The sequence below is a fragment of the Nicotiana attenuata genome, chromosome 7 (assembly GCF_001879085.1).
Source record: "Nicotiana attenuata strain UT chromosome 7, NIATTr2, whole genome shotgun sequence".
In the NCBI taxonomy this organism is placed as follows: domain Eukaryota; kingdom Viridiplantae; phylum Streptophyta; class Magnoliopsida; order Solanales; family Solanaceae; genus Nicotiana; species Nicotiana attenuata.
Window position 1 is genome coordinate 19,770,619 of NC_031995.1, and position 15,910 is coordinate 19,786,528.

Consider the following 15,910-nt stretch of genomic DNA (forward strand, 5'->3'; position numbering starts at 1 on the left):
GAAGAAACTATATGCTAAGTTCTCGAAATGTGAGTTTTGGTTGGATTCCGTGGCATTTTGGGTCACGTGGTTTCGAGTGAGGGTATTCAGGTGGATCTGAAGAAAGTGGAGGTAGTGTAGAGTTGGCCCAGACCATCCTCAGCTACAGAGATCTGCAGTTTTCTTGGCTTGGCGGGTTATTATTGTCACGACCCAAAATCCACTACGGGTCGTGATGGCGCCGGACACTACTGTCAGGCAAGCCAGCTAAGTTATCAATTAAATTCTCTTTTAATACCTTTGAAAATCTAGGATTCTTCCTTCCATTTTTCATAATTAAAAACAATTTCTACTTCAATTCGAATTAAGTAATAACTATTAGTACACATCTCTAAAAACCATCCCAGAACCCGGTGTCACAAGTGCATTAGCATCTACTGGTAAGGAAATAAAATACAATATCCGTCCGAAATACAGTGGACAGGAATTAAATACCATAAGCTGAAAGGAACTACACTAGCTGCGGGTCGCCTCAAATAATGCAGCTCACCTAGTCCCAGAATCATCCGCGCTGCTACGCCCAGTAGGCCACTAGAGTTACTTATACCTGTGCAACAAAAATGCACAGAAGTGTAGTATGAGTACGTAATCAACTGTACTCAACAAGTATCCCGTCTAATCTCGAAGAAGTAGAGACGAGATGGTCAACTTTGACATATACTAGTGGTCCAATAATAATATACTAAATGCGCGAGGAAATCAGGGATTTTATATAGCAGTTCTAACTCACAAAGCGAGAAAACAGGTAAACACCTTCAACAAGTAATAAAGGATTTTCTTTTCATTATTTTATCAATTTATACCAAGCCATGAAAGGCAATACCCACATTTAAAAATTTTCAGGAAAAATAATATATATATCATGCGCAAATCATGCCGAGGTCGACGACCCGCTCCAACAGAAATGTAAACTGTGCACTGCCGAGGGTCGAACGGCCCGAACCATAGATGCATCTATTTAATCAGCCGAGGCGTTCGGCCCGTTCTATAAATAAACACATACCCTGCTCGCGGATCATGCGTGCGACGCAGGTACACATAGAGATACATGCTCAATCAGTCAATTAGGAACTTATCGGGGATATTTATCCAAATAGGACAATTTCTCTTTTTAACAATTCAGGAAAAATGAGGTTTACCCTCTTTTTAAATTCATATACTAATTCAAGGTGATTTAAGCAATTCAAGCTATCAAGGGGTTCATAAATAATCCAAGCGTAACATGCTTTTTGGGTCCTAACTACCCGGACAATAGCATAATAGTAGCTACGCACGGACTCTCGTCACCTCGTGCGTACGTAGCCCCCACAAACAGGAGCACGTACTCAATTATTTCACCTATGGGGACAATTCCCTCATACAAGGTTAGAAAGGAGACTCACCTCGCTCCGAAGACTCATAACCGGCATTCTACATTCCTCCGAAGACTTGCACCAACGCACAATGCTCCAAAACTAGCCAATGATTATACAAATCCATTAATATATGCTCAATTAAACTTTACAACCCAATTTGTAACAATTCCTAACCCTGAACGAAATGTTAACCAAAAGCCCTCGGGCCCACGTGCCGGGAATCCGAAATTTTTTTGAAGATAAAGATTATGACCCTATGAACTCGAATATACAATTTACTCCTAACTCCATGCTCAAATTCGTGGTAAAATCCAATTTATCAAGTTTCTAAGTTTTCTTCTAAAAATCCTAACTTGCCCACAATGCTTATGTCTAATTCCATGATATAATCTTGTATTTAACTTGGAAATGAGTAGGAGTATCTTAAATTAACATAGATGACGAAATCCCTCTTTGAAGCTCTCCAAAAATCGCCCCAAGCCATGAAAAATGGGTGAAATGAACCAAAACCCCGATTTAAAACAAGTCTTCTGCCTCCAGTGATTTCCGCTTCTACGGAATTATTTCCGCTTATGCGGTCAAAACGCCGCTTCTGCGGCTCCTTCCCAAGCCGCCCAGCTTTCGCTTCTGCGCTTCCTATTCCGCAGGTGCGGTCCCGCATCTGCGGCTTCCTGACCGCATCTGCGGTCCCAGCTTTTCCTCCAAAAATCCGCATCTGCGGTCTTCCTGGCCGCTTCTCCGGGGCCGCTTCTGCGGTCCCTTTTCCGCAGAAGCGGAAATACCAGCAACCAGCAACCTTTGCCCTTCAAAAATTCTATTTTTGATACGTTAACCACCCGGAATCCTCCCGAGGCCCCCGAGACCTCAACCAAGCCTACCAACCAATCCCAAAACACATTACGGACCTGCTCGAGGCCTCAAATCATATCAAACAATTCTAAAACCATGAATTACATCCTGATTCAAGCTTTATGAACTTTAGAACTTCAAACTTCTATTTCCGATGATTAAACCTATCAAATCACGTCCGATTGACCTCAAAATTTGTGCACAAGTCATATTTGACATTACGAACCTACTCCAACTTTCGGAATCGGATTCCGACCCCGATATAAAAAAGTCCACCTCCGGTCAAACTTCTCAAAAACCTTCAAATTTCTATCTTTAGCCAAATGGCTCCAAAATGACCTACGGACCTCCGAATTCACTTCCGACCGCGCCCCCAACTCCAGAATCACCATATGGAGCTAGTCACAGTCTCAGAACCCCAAACAGGCATCGATAACACTAGAATGCTCTTCAAGCCAAACTTATGAAATTCCTTCTAAAATGCTAACTTCCACAATAGGCGCCAAAACGCTCCCAGGTTATCCAAAGCCCGAACCGGGCATACGCTCATGTCCGAAATCATCATACAAACCTGCTGGAACCTTCAGATCCTGATTCTGAGATTGTTTAGTCAAAAATCCAATCTTAGTTCATTCTTTCAACTTTAAGCTTCTGAAATGAGAATTCTCTTTCCAAATCAACTTTGAACTTTCCGGAACTTAATTCTGACCACACGTACAAGTCATGATACCCTAAATGAAGCTGTTCACGGCCTCCGATTGCTGAACGGAGCGCTAGGACTCAAAATGACCGGTCGGGTCATTACAATTATCATCAATTTGTTCAGGGTTTTTTTATCTATTACAACACCTATGACTAGGCTGACCCAGAAGGGTGCTTCATTCCAGTGGACGGAAGAGTGTGAGGAGAGCTTTCAAAAGCTCAAGACAGCTTTGACTACAGCCCCAATTTTGATATTGCCTACCGATTCGGGGTCTTATACTGTCTATTGTGATGCCTCGAGGGTTGGCCTTGGAGCGGTATTGATGCAGGACGGTAGGGTGATTGCCTACGGGTCCAGACAGTTGAAGGTACATGAGAAAAATTATCCTGTCCATGATCTCGAGTTAGCTGCTATTATTCACGCCTTAAAGATTTGGCGTCATTATTTGTACGGTGTGCCTTGTGAGATTTATACTGATCACCGGAGTTTGCAGCATCTGTTCAAGCAGAAGGACCTTAATTTGCGACAGAGGAGGTGGTTAAAGCTGCTGAAAGACTATATATTACTATTTTGTATCACCCGGGCAAGGCCAATGTGGTGGCCGATGCTTTGAGCCGTCGGGCAGAGAGTTTGGGAAGTTTGGATTATTTACCAGTAACAGAGAGGCCCGTGGCGATGGTTGTTCAGGCCTTAGCCAGCCAGTTTGTGAGATTGGATCTTTCGGAGCCTAGTCGGGTTCTAGCTTGGATGGTCTCTCGGCCTTCCTTGTTTGATCGTATCTGGGGGCGTCAGTTTGATGACCCTCATTTGCTTGTCCTCAAGGACAAAGTTTTGCATGGCGATGCCAGAGATGTGACTATTTGTGATGACGGGGTATTAAGGCTGCAGGGTCGAGTTTGTGTACCCAATGTTGATGGGCTTCGAGAGTTTATTCTAGAGGAGGCCCATAGTTCTCGGTATTTCATTCATCCAGGTGCCGCGAAGATGTACCAGGATTTGAGACAGCACTATTGGCGGAGGCGGATGAAGAAAGATATAGTTGGGTTTGTAGCTCGGTGCTTAACTGTCAGCAGGTGAAGTATGAGCATCAGAGATCGGGTGGATTGCTTCAGCAGATAGAGATTTCGTAGTGGAAGTGGGAGAGGATCACCATGGACTTTGTAGTTAGGCCTCCCACAGAATTCGAGGAAGTTCTATGCCATTTGGGTGATTGTGGATCGGCTAACCAAGTCCGCACATTTTATTCTTGTGAGTACTACCTATTCTTCGGAGCGGTTAGCGGAGATTTATATCCGGGAGATTGCCTGTCTTCATGGTATTCCGGTTTCCATCATTTCAGATAGAGGTGCTCAGTTCACATCGCGGTTCTGGAGGGCCGTACAACATGATTTAGGTACTCGGGTGGAGTTGAGCACAACATTTCACCCTCAAACGGACGGGCAGTCCGAGCGCACTATTCAGATTCTTCAGGATATGCTCTGTGCGTGTGTGATTGAGTTTGGAGGGTCTTGGGATTAGTTCTTGCCACTGACGGAGTTTGCTTACAACAACAACTATAAGTCCAGCATTCAGATGGCACCGTATGAGGCCTTGTATGGTAGGCGGTGTAGATCCCCGGTGGGTTGGTTTGAGCCGGGTGAGGCTAGATTATTGGGCACAGACTTGGTACATGATGCTTTGGAGAAAGTCAAGGTAATTCAGGATAGACTCCGCATAGCCCAGTCTAGACAGAAGAGTTACGCAGACCAGAAGGTTCATGATGTTTCCTACATGGTTGGAGAGCGGGTCCTACTTCAGGTTTCGCCTATGAAGGGCGTTATGAGGTTTGGGAAAAAAGGGAATTTGAGTTCGAGGTTTATTGGCCCTTTTGAGATATTGAGGCGTGTTGGGGAGGTTGCTTATGAGCTTGCCTTACCTCCCAGCTTGGCAGGAGTTCATCCGGTATTTCATGTTTCGATGCTCCGGAGGTATCATGGTGATCCGTCGCACGTGTTGGATTTCAGTTCAGTCCAGTTGGACAAAGATCTATCTTATGTTGAGGAGCCGGTGGCAATTTTCGACAGGCATATTCGAAAGTTGTGGTCAAAGAACATTGCATCAGTGAAGGTTCAGTGGCGGGATCAGCCGGTCGAGGAGGCGACCTGGGAGACCGAGCAGGATATGCGCAGCCGTTACCCTCATCTTTTCACTACTTCAGGTATGTCTCTATGCTCGTTCGAGGACGAGCAAATGTTTAAGTGTGGGAGGATGTAACGACCCGGCCGGTCATATTAAGAATTTACGCCCCGATTCCCTATTCCCCGTGTTTGTTTCTGCTATTGTGAGTTGCCGGGAGGATTTATTTGGAGTTTTGGAGAGTTTTGGGATACTTAGTCCCTAAATGAGAGCCTAAGTTTTAAAACTTAGACCGTAGTCGGAACAGTGTGAAGACGGCCTCGGAATTGAACTTTGTTGGTTCCGTTAGCTCTGTTTGGTAATTTCGGGTTTAGGAGCGTGTTCGGATTGTGTTTTGGAGGTCCGTAGCTTAATTAGGCTTGAAATGCCAAAAGTTGAATTTTTGAAGTTTTCGGTTCGATAGTGAGATTTTGATATCGGGGTCGGAATGGAATTCCGGAAGTTGGAGTAGCTCCGCAGTGTTGAATGTGACGTGCTTGCAAAATTTCAAGTCATTCGCACAAGGTTTGATAGACTTTTTGATCGAAAGCGTAATTCGAGAGTTTTTGAAGTTCTTAGGCTTGAATCCGATGTTAATTCGATGTTTCGATGTTGTTTTAGGTGTTTTAAGGGTTGGTATAAGTTTGGATAGTGGTATATGACTTGTTCGTGCTTTTGGTTGAGGTCCCGGGGGCCTCGAGATGTTTCGGATGATTAACGGAATGGTTGGAAAGTTTGGAGTTGGGAAATTTCAGCTGAAGCTGCTGAGTCTGCTGTCATAACCGCACCTGCGGCTTGGGGACCGCAGGTGCAACGTCGTAGAAGCGGCTGAGAGACCGCAGATGCGGCCATGTGAGGGAAGGCCAGTTTCCGCAGGTGCGGTAGAAGAAGCGGAGGTGCGGCCTAAGGGAATTAATGAAATCTCGCAGGTGCGGGTGCGCAGGTGCGGGGAAGTGTCCGCAGGTGCGGAAGTCGTGGGCCAGAACATATATAAAGGTTCGGTCAGGATTTTTGCCCACTCTTTCACCATTTTCATCCGAATTTTGAGCTTTTGGGAGGTTTTTGAGAGAGGATTCAAGGGAGCTTCAAGGAGATAAGATTTTTGGAACCTAAACTCCTTATTATGGTGATTTTTATCATTTTTAGCATGAAATTTGAAGGAAAGTTAGTGGCGGTTCGAGGTAAGCGGCTTATCTAACCTTGTGTGGGGGAAACTCCCCTTAGGATTTGGTTTGTTGATAATTGAAATGCCTTGTACGTGAGGTGACGAGTGCGTACTTGTGCTAATTGTTGAAAATCCATTTTTCTTTAAGTAACTATAATGTGATTTCCTTTTTCATGTTCATACTGTGCGTAATTTAAGCCTGCTATTAGCCTAGGGAAGCATGTTTAATTGACTTAATTGCCTTACTTGCTCAATTAGCCTTATTTGGATTATGCGCAGAATGCTAGGTTGGAAATACCTGTTTTACTTTGGTATGGAAATTTGAATTGAATTGAATATTCTTCGTGTTGTTGCTGCGTGTTTACTTTGGGACTACAGGACGGTATCCCGGGAGATCCCCCTGTATGTTTACTTTGGGACTATGGAATTGTATTCCGCGAGTTCCCCATGCACTTTTATATTTGAACTACGGGACTGCACCCGGTAGATTCCCCCAGTATTGGATATTTACATTTGGGACTACGGATCGGGACTCCGAAAGATCCCCGCACATTATGAGTTGGACTACGGGAGTGCACTCGGGAGATCCACTGGATATTTATATTTGGGGACTACAGGACGGTATCCTGTGAGATCCCCCGGTTGTTTTCTCTGCGTTGAGCTGTATTTATTTTCGTGATTTCTATGTCTCTGTTAAGTTGTTGTTGTTCTTTTATCTTGTGTTACTTTTTTACTGTTGCACTCAAGTATACTCTCTTATTCTACACTGTTATATCTTGTATTTTCTTTAACCTCAGTAGGGCCCTGACCTTCCTCGTCACTTACCGACCGAGGTTAGGCTTGGCACTTACTGAGTACCGCTGTGGTGTACTCATGCCCTTTCTGCGCATGTTTTTGATGCGCAGATCCAGGTACTCTCACTCCGTCTTATCACCCTTGAGGCGAGGCACTTTTGTAGAGACTTCGAGGTATATCTTTCGCGTCCGCAGACCGAGGAGTCCCTTTCTATTCTCTGTACTAGTTTAGCCCTTCTGTATTTCCCTTGTTGGTAGACATTTCTGGAGTTAGAGCTTTTTATGTATCTCTTAGCTTATGATTCATGGGATTCCGGGTTTTAGGAATGGTTCATTTTTTGAGATCTTGTACTGTTATATGCCAGACGGCATTTTAAACACTATTTAACTTTGTTATCTCAGTTTTTAATTACTTTCTTTCCGCAATTGTTTCTTTTTCCGCATTTGTTAGGCTTACCTAGTCGTAGAGACTAGGTGCCGTCACTATAGTTCACGGAGCCCGAACTGGGGTCGTGACAACAATCCCAAAATCGGTAGTACAAGTCATAACCTCTACAGAGTTTCACTAGAACATCTAAACACAACTGTATGGAAATAAGTACAAACAGTGTGAATATAAAATAGGAAGGTGACTCCGAAGCCTGCGAATGCAGTGGGAGGTATACCTTGAGTCTCCTCTGCAACGGCCTGCACAGCTACAAACAAAAACCACCTGGGTCTGCACAACAAAAATATGCAGAAGAGTAGCATGAGCACACCACAGCGGTGCCTAGTAAGTATCAAGACTAACCTCAGTGGAGTAGTGACGAGGAACAGTCAAGACACCTACTGGTCTAATAAACTGTACAAATAAAAGCATAGGAACAACGGAACATGATGTATATATAAAGGCTACACGATATGGTTAACAATACAACAATCACAATATGGAAGAAAACAACAAGTGACAACAAAAACACCGTAATAATGACATAAAAGAGTGAGCAGAACACAAACCAAGATCCTAAATCACAATTGAAGTAAAGGCAAGTAATAACTCAGAAACTACGACAGTTTCACATCAGGTCTTAGCCAACAACTCCACGAAGTTCCGAACCTCGAACAGAATTACCGCTCACGGGTCTCAATGCCAGAACCCTAACACTTGGCATACTATGCCCTCATCATACCTCATGATCATACTGACAACTCACTGATTAACTAGAGCCAATCTCACACATATGACAAGCAAACGAGGGTGTACATCTATACTTAACAATATCATGAGAGTTTCTTAACCAATAGGATTTATCTATGTGTATACTTGTTCAAGTGATCTAACATAGATCATACCAGCTAAGAGCGTAAGAAAAAGGACGGACAACACATAAGGCATTTTCTCACAACTTTCACGAGGTAAACGTACCATAACACAACATCAACAACAAGAATGCCCCCAGGCCATCACAAAGTATCACAATCAATCCCTGACATAGCCCACCTTGTCTCGCTGCGTGTGCAATAATAACATAATAAGTACCCGACTTGGTTCGCCACACGTGCATCATAATGTTCCCACCTTGTCTCACAACATGCGTAACCCACATATATATATATATATATATATATATATATATATATATATATATATATATATCCCGCCTTATCACGCCGCATGTATAATATATATCAATAGTAACAATAGCATCGCAAAAACCTCGTGCAACCCCATAACAATAACCGCACCGCAGAGACCTCGTGCAACTCTATAACAACAATCGCACGGCAAAAACCTCGTGCACCAACACAACCACTACAACAATGACAATGACAGTAATACAAAGTACAACGAGTGAATCCACTCCAAAACTTGATGTCACAAGGAAAAGATAGAAATAGTTCACAAGGAATAACCACAGTAAGGAAAATGAAGGGGCATAAAGGGAACAACAGTTCAACAAAAGGGGAAATCTAACATGTAGTAACGACCCCACAATATACAAGCAAAAACAAGGAAATCAACCCGACTCTAGTAGTCCCAAACAAAGGCAAGTCAACAAAGATATAGGTTATCTAAACTCCCTTTATGGTTGGAAGGTTACGAGGATATTCGACAATTGCACATGAGGAAACGGCCTAACATCTTTTCAATCGAAATCCCAATCAAAGACAAGTTCTACCAAGGCCGGGATCTGAAAGAGAGGATTCACTTTCCGAAATTCCAAGTGACATGATTCCTCCTTCAGAATCTAAAGTTTAATGATCGAAGTCTCCTTTCGGTTCAGTCGAAGAGATCGAAGCGAAGTCATCAATTCAACCATTCGAATGGTCTCATCCAGTTAAGGAAAGGTGATCTTAGCTTCACTTAAAACTAGACAATTATAGGGGGGATGATAACAAATCTCAAATAACACAGGCAGTTATTAAAAGGTTACATGACAATAGGAGGGACAAAATTCTTCAGTTAAATAAAAAAGGATGACAATTAGGCAATAAGAATGATTCATGAAACAATTAATTCCAATTAAGCATGTAGAGACGAAACTAGTAAGCAGGAATGCAGTCATATCAAGAATAAGTCCATACATAGTGAATATAAGAACCTAAGAACCCTAAAAGGCCAATTCCCCACAAATAAGTCCGAGTATGCACTCGTCACCTCGCGTACACGAACTACAATCAACACAGAAGACTCAAATCCTAAGGGGAAGTCCCCCACGCAAGGTTAGGCAAGATATTTACCTCAAAGACGATAGACCGATACTCTAAAATGCACTTCTTGGGTGAAAAGACCTCCAGACGGCTCAATTCCAACCAAAATAACTTTCAAAGCATAAATAAAACACATAAGAAACTATTCCGGATCATAAAGTCTCAATCTTTAACAAATTTCAAAAATTGGTCCAAAAGTCGTCCCCCGGGCCCGCACCTCGGAACCCGACAAATTTTACAAAATCCGAATACCCATTCCAATATGAGTTCAACCACACAAAAATTATNAAATTCCGATACCATTTTGGTCCCTCAAATCACGATTTTTCATTTTTGAAATTTTCTTCAAAAACTCACAATTTCCTCAACCCAAAACACAATTTAAATGATAAAAACAAAGATAAAATCATGGAATATATTAAATTCTAGGTGGAAAACACTTACCCAATCGATTTGTGTGAAAACCCCTCAAAGAATCGCTCAAAATCGAGCTCCACAAGTCAAGATATGAATAAAATGGTCTAACCCTCAATTTCGGAATATATTCTGTCTGCCCAGGCATTTGTGCATCGCGAACGCGAAGGACAATCGCGCTCGCAAAGAAAAAAAATGCAGCTGCCAAGAGAAGCCCATCGCGAACGCGAGCTAAGGGACGCGAATGCGGAGAGTAAGGAACAGAAGCTTTCGTGAACGGGGGGAGAGTGACGCGAACGTGAAGAACAGATAGCCACCAGCCCCCAGCTCTTAATTATACTACGCGAACGCGATGAAGTGGCTGCGAACGCGAAGAAGGAGAAAGGCAAACCTTCGCGAACGCGAGAGGTTAAACGCGAACGCGAGAGGTTAAACCCGAACGCGAAGAACAATAAATTCCTCCTCCAAGATTACTCTTCGTGAACGCGGAGGAGCAGACGCGAACGCGAAGGAGAAAACTAGCTGACAGATATCAACAGTCGAAAAATAGGGAAAAATGACCCGTAGTCTACCCGGAACACACCCGAGGCCCCGGGACCCTGTCTAAACACACAAAAAAGTCATATAACCTAACACGGACTCGCTCGAGGTCTCAAGTCACATCAAACATCGCCAAAACAGCGAATCACACCATGAATCAAACTTAGGAACTTCCAAATCTTCTAACTTCCAAAACTCGCGCCGAAACTTATCAAATCAACCTGGAATGACGCCAATTTTGCAGACAAGTCCCAAATGACAAGACGGAGCTGTTCCAACTCTCGGAATCGCATTCCGACCCCGATATTGCAAAAGTCAACTATAGGTCAAACTTCTCCATTTTCCAAACTTCAACTTTCCCAACTTTTGTCGATTTGCCTCAAATTACTCTACGGTCCTCCAAATCCAAATGCGGACGCGCGCCTAAGTCCAAAATCACCATGCGAAGCTGTTAAGATCATCTAAAGCCCATTCCGGAGCCATTTATTTCAAAGTCCAATTTCGGTTAAATTCTCATCGCTAAGCTTCCAAAACTAAATCCCTTCTCCCAATTCGACTCTGAATCATCCGTTAACTGAATTCAACCATGCAGAAAAGTCGTACTCATATTATGAAGCTGTTTCAGACCTTACGCCGCCGAACGGAGCTTGATTTCTCAAAAAGGCCGTCCGGGTCGTTACATCCTCCCCCTCTTAAGACAAACGTTCGTCCTCAAACGTGCCATGATTCCCCTCGAAGCCCTCAAATAGCTAAATGCACACTTCCAACATACACCCGTAGGTGATCCCATGTCATCCCAATCCGCATAAACCTAAAGACATCATCTCAACTGAAATTAGACTTTCTACCAATACCAATAAGCCTTAGAGCCAAAATTCTCACTTTCTATTCACTTCCAAAAGACCCGATTCTAAATCCACATCCGGTACCAGTCTCAACTAGCTGCAACCACTTATGCCTATACCCCCAGAGTACAACCACACAACATACATGTTAGTTTATATGAATCCACCAAACTATAGAGTACCTGGTCCTCTATGAGTTTCCACTGAGAATACTAATTAAAACAGTAAGTAAATGAGACACGAGATTTTTACGTGGAAAAATCCCAACTCAAGGGGACAAAAACCACGACCTACACTTGTAGGCTTTCAACTTCACTAACTTGTAAACACACTATTATAAGCCACTTTGTAATGACTCTATTACAAAGACTTCAACTCAACTAACTTGTGATACACTTACCACAAGCCACTTTGCCACTCACTAGTTACAAAGACTTTAACTCAACCAACTTGTGATACACTTACCACAAGCCACTTTGTCACTCACTAGTTACAAAGACTTTAACTCAACTAACTTGTGATACACTTACCACAAGCCACTTTGTCACTCACTAGTTACAAAGACTTTTAGCTTATGACTAACTCTAGTCACAACACACATACTCAGACGGTTTATGATTTTGAGTTTCCTAAAACAAAGCTTCGAAGAAAGCAAGATAAGAGTTACAATGAAGAACAAACAACAAGATTACAACTCAACTACGGACACACATAGATTCATTATGGAACTGATCCTTAGTGGAGTTGTCTTCTTGTTCTTGACACACTTGTGACTTCAATGCCGGATCAGATCTTTTGTGCTTGAGAGAATATCACTAAATGCTCAAGTGAGTATCTTGTGCCTTGCACCATGTTTTTATACTACCAAAGACATCCCAAGGATGATGTCAAGTCTTGGTAGGTATAGGCATCTTCCCAATGGGAAGTGACTGCTGCACTGTCGCGTGTATAGTTACAGGCAGTTGCTTTTTGCAGTTGCTTTCCAGCTGTATAGTTGACTTGTACTTCTGTCAGAGAACACCCAGGGATCAGGTCCCTGTCTTGCTCCTCTTTTCTCTTTATTTGCAGCAGTTCACATTGGCTGGAGTTCAGGCTGGAGTTCGTTCATTTGTAATGTGTACCAAGTGTGTCAGGTTCCCTATTTAGTTCTTGACAGTAAGTTTGTTAGATCATCAAAACATAAGGTAGAGACATTGAAAATCCATCATTTCCCCCCTTTTTGATGATGACAAACTTATACATTGATAACATATATTTAGAGCAGAAATAACCAGATGAGGCAACAGGAACTTCACAAGTTCCCCCTAACTTTGTGCTTCCCCCTTAATCAGATCCCCTGTATACACTTCCCCCTTTTGGCATCATTAAAAATACACAAGCAGGCAAATAGCATAAAGAAGTCTAACATAGCCAACTCATGCCACATATGTGCACACAACATGACAAAAAAGAGAAGCAAACGGAAAACAACATTGTACAAGCAAAAAGAAGAGCTGATTCATTGATATGATCATGGACTGATTAAACAGGAGCAGTAATGGTGAAATACAACATGCCATCACAACAAAAGCAAACAAAAAGAAAACAACAGCCACAAAAGAATATAACAAAAGACAACTGGTCATTGAGAGGTTTCTAAGGGGCACTAGAAGAGGTAGACTTGGAGAAGGAGGCAGCGAATGTGTTGAGAACCAGGTCCATACGGGCATTTGCAGACAGCTGTTCATCAAGCAACTAGGCACGAAGCTCAGCATTTTCCTTGGTCAAGCGGGCAACTTCTTCATGAGAAGAATTAACAGAACCAGGTGCCCCATCAGCTTGACTAAGCTGAGTTTCCAGTATGGCATTCTGAGCCCTTAACCTCCTAATCTCTTCGGCAGTAGCATTTTGTGCATTGATCATCTGAGAGATGGTCGAGGTGCTTCCACCAACCTTTTCTACACACTCACACTCTTCCAGAGTGGTTTTGGAGAAGGTTTGCTTACGGGTGCCCACTTTAGGATTAGCCAGAGGAACCTTGTAGCATGAAACACTCGAGTGAGGAGAAAGCCATATGGGAGACCATGATTGCCACCTTTGAAGTTTGCTGCCTTTTGCATGTGTTCTATCATGATTGCTGGCAGATTGACCGGGGCAAACTCATGAAGAGCCTCCATTAAGACAAGATCGGACTTAGAAGTAATAGACCGCCTCTCAGCACGAGGTAAGAGCACCTTATTAACCAGCTCAAAGAGAAGCTGATACTCAGGAAGTAGTGCCTTTTTATGTACCTGTTCCCCCTGCTAAATAGCTTGCTCTTCCATAATAGCTCTCCTGAAGTTAGCTCCACAAGCACCCTTGACTGAGGACATCCCTTCATATGGAAATTGAAGAACTTTCCCCAAAGCTGAAGCATCGAGCACAATGTCTATTCCATTTACAAGCACGCAGATGTGGTCCCCCTCAATAGTAAAGAGAGATGCATAGAAGTTTTGTACCGTATCTTCATACACCTAGGTACATCCTCTTGAAACAGATGCTCCCATTGCAGAAATTCCACCATCTCCAGGACTTGCCTCATAACTACCATCTCTGAGATGGCTGGGTCAAACATACGAACCCAAAAGACTTTCTGAGCTCTCAATTTCTCTTGCCAAAAACCACTGTTACTGGGTATGGTCCTCGTGGAACCAGGCCCCCCCCCCCCACGGTTTCCCTTTTTCATTTTCTAGATCCTTCAACAGATTTCCCTTATCGGCTTGCCACCCCCACAATATCTCTTTTAGACACATCTTGCTCAACCATAAATTGCTTAGACTTCCCTTTCGGCCTTGCAACCCCCACAGTATCTTCTTCAGACATAGCTTGCTCAACTACAACCTTCTTAGACTTACTGCTAACCTTCACAGATGACCCACTTTGCTTTTTAATAGCTTCATCGGAAGCTCCATTCACAGACTTCTGGATTTTTGTAGATCGTTTTACTAAGGAACTAGGTTCCTCTACAACATCTTCATCAACCTCAACCACTGGAATACTTTTGTCATTCACAAACTCCCTTTGTTTCATCAACCTCTTCTTCTTTTTCTTGATACTCCTCTTGCTTTTCTTTAAGGTAGACTCGAAAGCCTCTTTCTGCTGCAACATGGTAGTGGGACACTTGGAAGAAGATTCAGGAGTCATTGCTGGTTTGTGTATCTTAAACCTCGCACTAAGAGCCATATCATCTTCAGTAATAGGGACCTCACTGGGTGGAATAGAGTCCAAAGGTTCAGGATAAACAAGAGGTTCCTGGTTTGTTTCAACTAGAAGAGAATCAGGTTCTCCAACATGTTTTTCTGTGACCTTATCATGAACTGGAGACTCGAAGAGTACCAAAGTTCTTTCATCCCCTAGGAATGGAGTTTCTTCCCCCTGAGACTCAGACACAAGGAAGGCTCCTTCAATCAGAAGACTCTCAGCAGCAATAGCCATGATATTGTGTGCTGCTTCCTTTTCTGGTGACTCCATGGGAGCCACTGAGTCTAAAATGGAGGAGTTCAAATATTGATCAAGATCATCCTCAGAGACTTCTGATAACTGAGGGGTAACACTTTCTAAGCGTTCTTTGGTGAGATCAGAAGAAGGGGGGAAAATGGGGTTTTCAACACATAGAAGGGAGATAGAATTTGACAGAGAAGGAAATATGATAGGAGATAAAGAGGAAACATGTGTAGGTGCTATAGTATTGGGGATTTTAAAGGAGTGGGTTTCTGGGGGTGTCGTTAAGGAAGATAGAGAGGTGGGAGTGGTGTTGATAGCAGGAGAAGGAAGAGATAGTTCATTAGCCATTGTAGGGGGATTTGGTAGAGAGATTTTAGTGTGAGAGCAGGGAAGAGGGAATCATAGAGATATAGAGGGAATGAAGGTTCAGGACTGCTATTGAGAGAGAGAGAGGGTTTTATGGGAAGAAGAGCTAACAATGAGAGGGGAGAGAAACGGGTTCTGAAGGGTTTTGAAATGGCGGTAGCTTTGTGGGAATACGTAACGTGCATAGGAGGTGAAAGGATTTGAAAGATAAGACATGACATGTAGAATCTGAAAAGTCGGATGATGTGGCAGTTGAATTTATTTTGTTAACCCTTTTGAAAAAAGCATGCGGATTACTACTAACCTGTGGTACAGGAACCCGGTTCCTGACCGGTTTTTGTAAAAGATTTTTGCAGCTCTCCTTCGCAGTTCAACATTGTACTTTTAGCTTCTATGATCGTCATGCGTGTTTACCTGCAACTGTATAGATGTGAGTTAGGCCTAGTCAGAAAGCACTTTAGCCAATTTTACCTGAATGAGACTTTCATGGTCATGTGAGCAGAACCGGGTTCTCTTGTAGATTTAATTTCCCC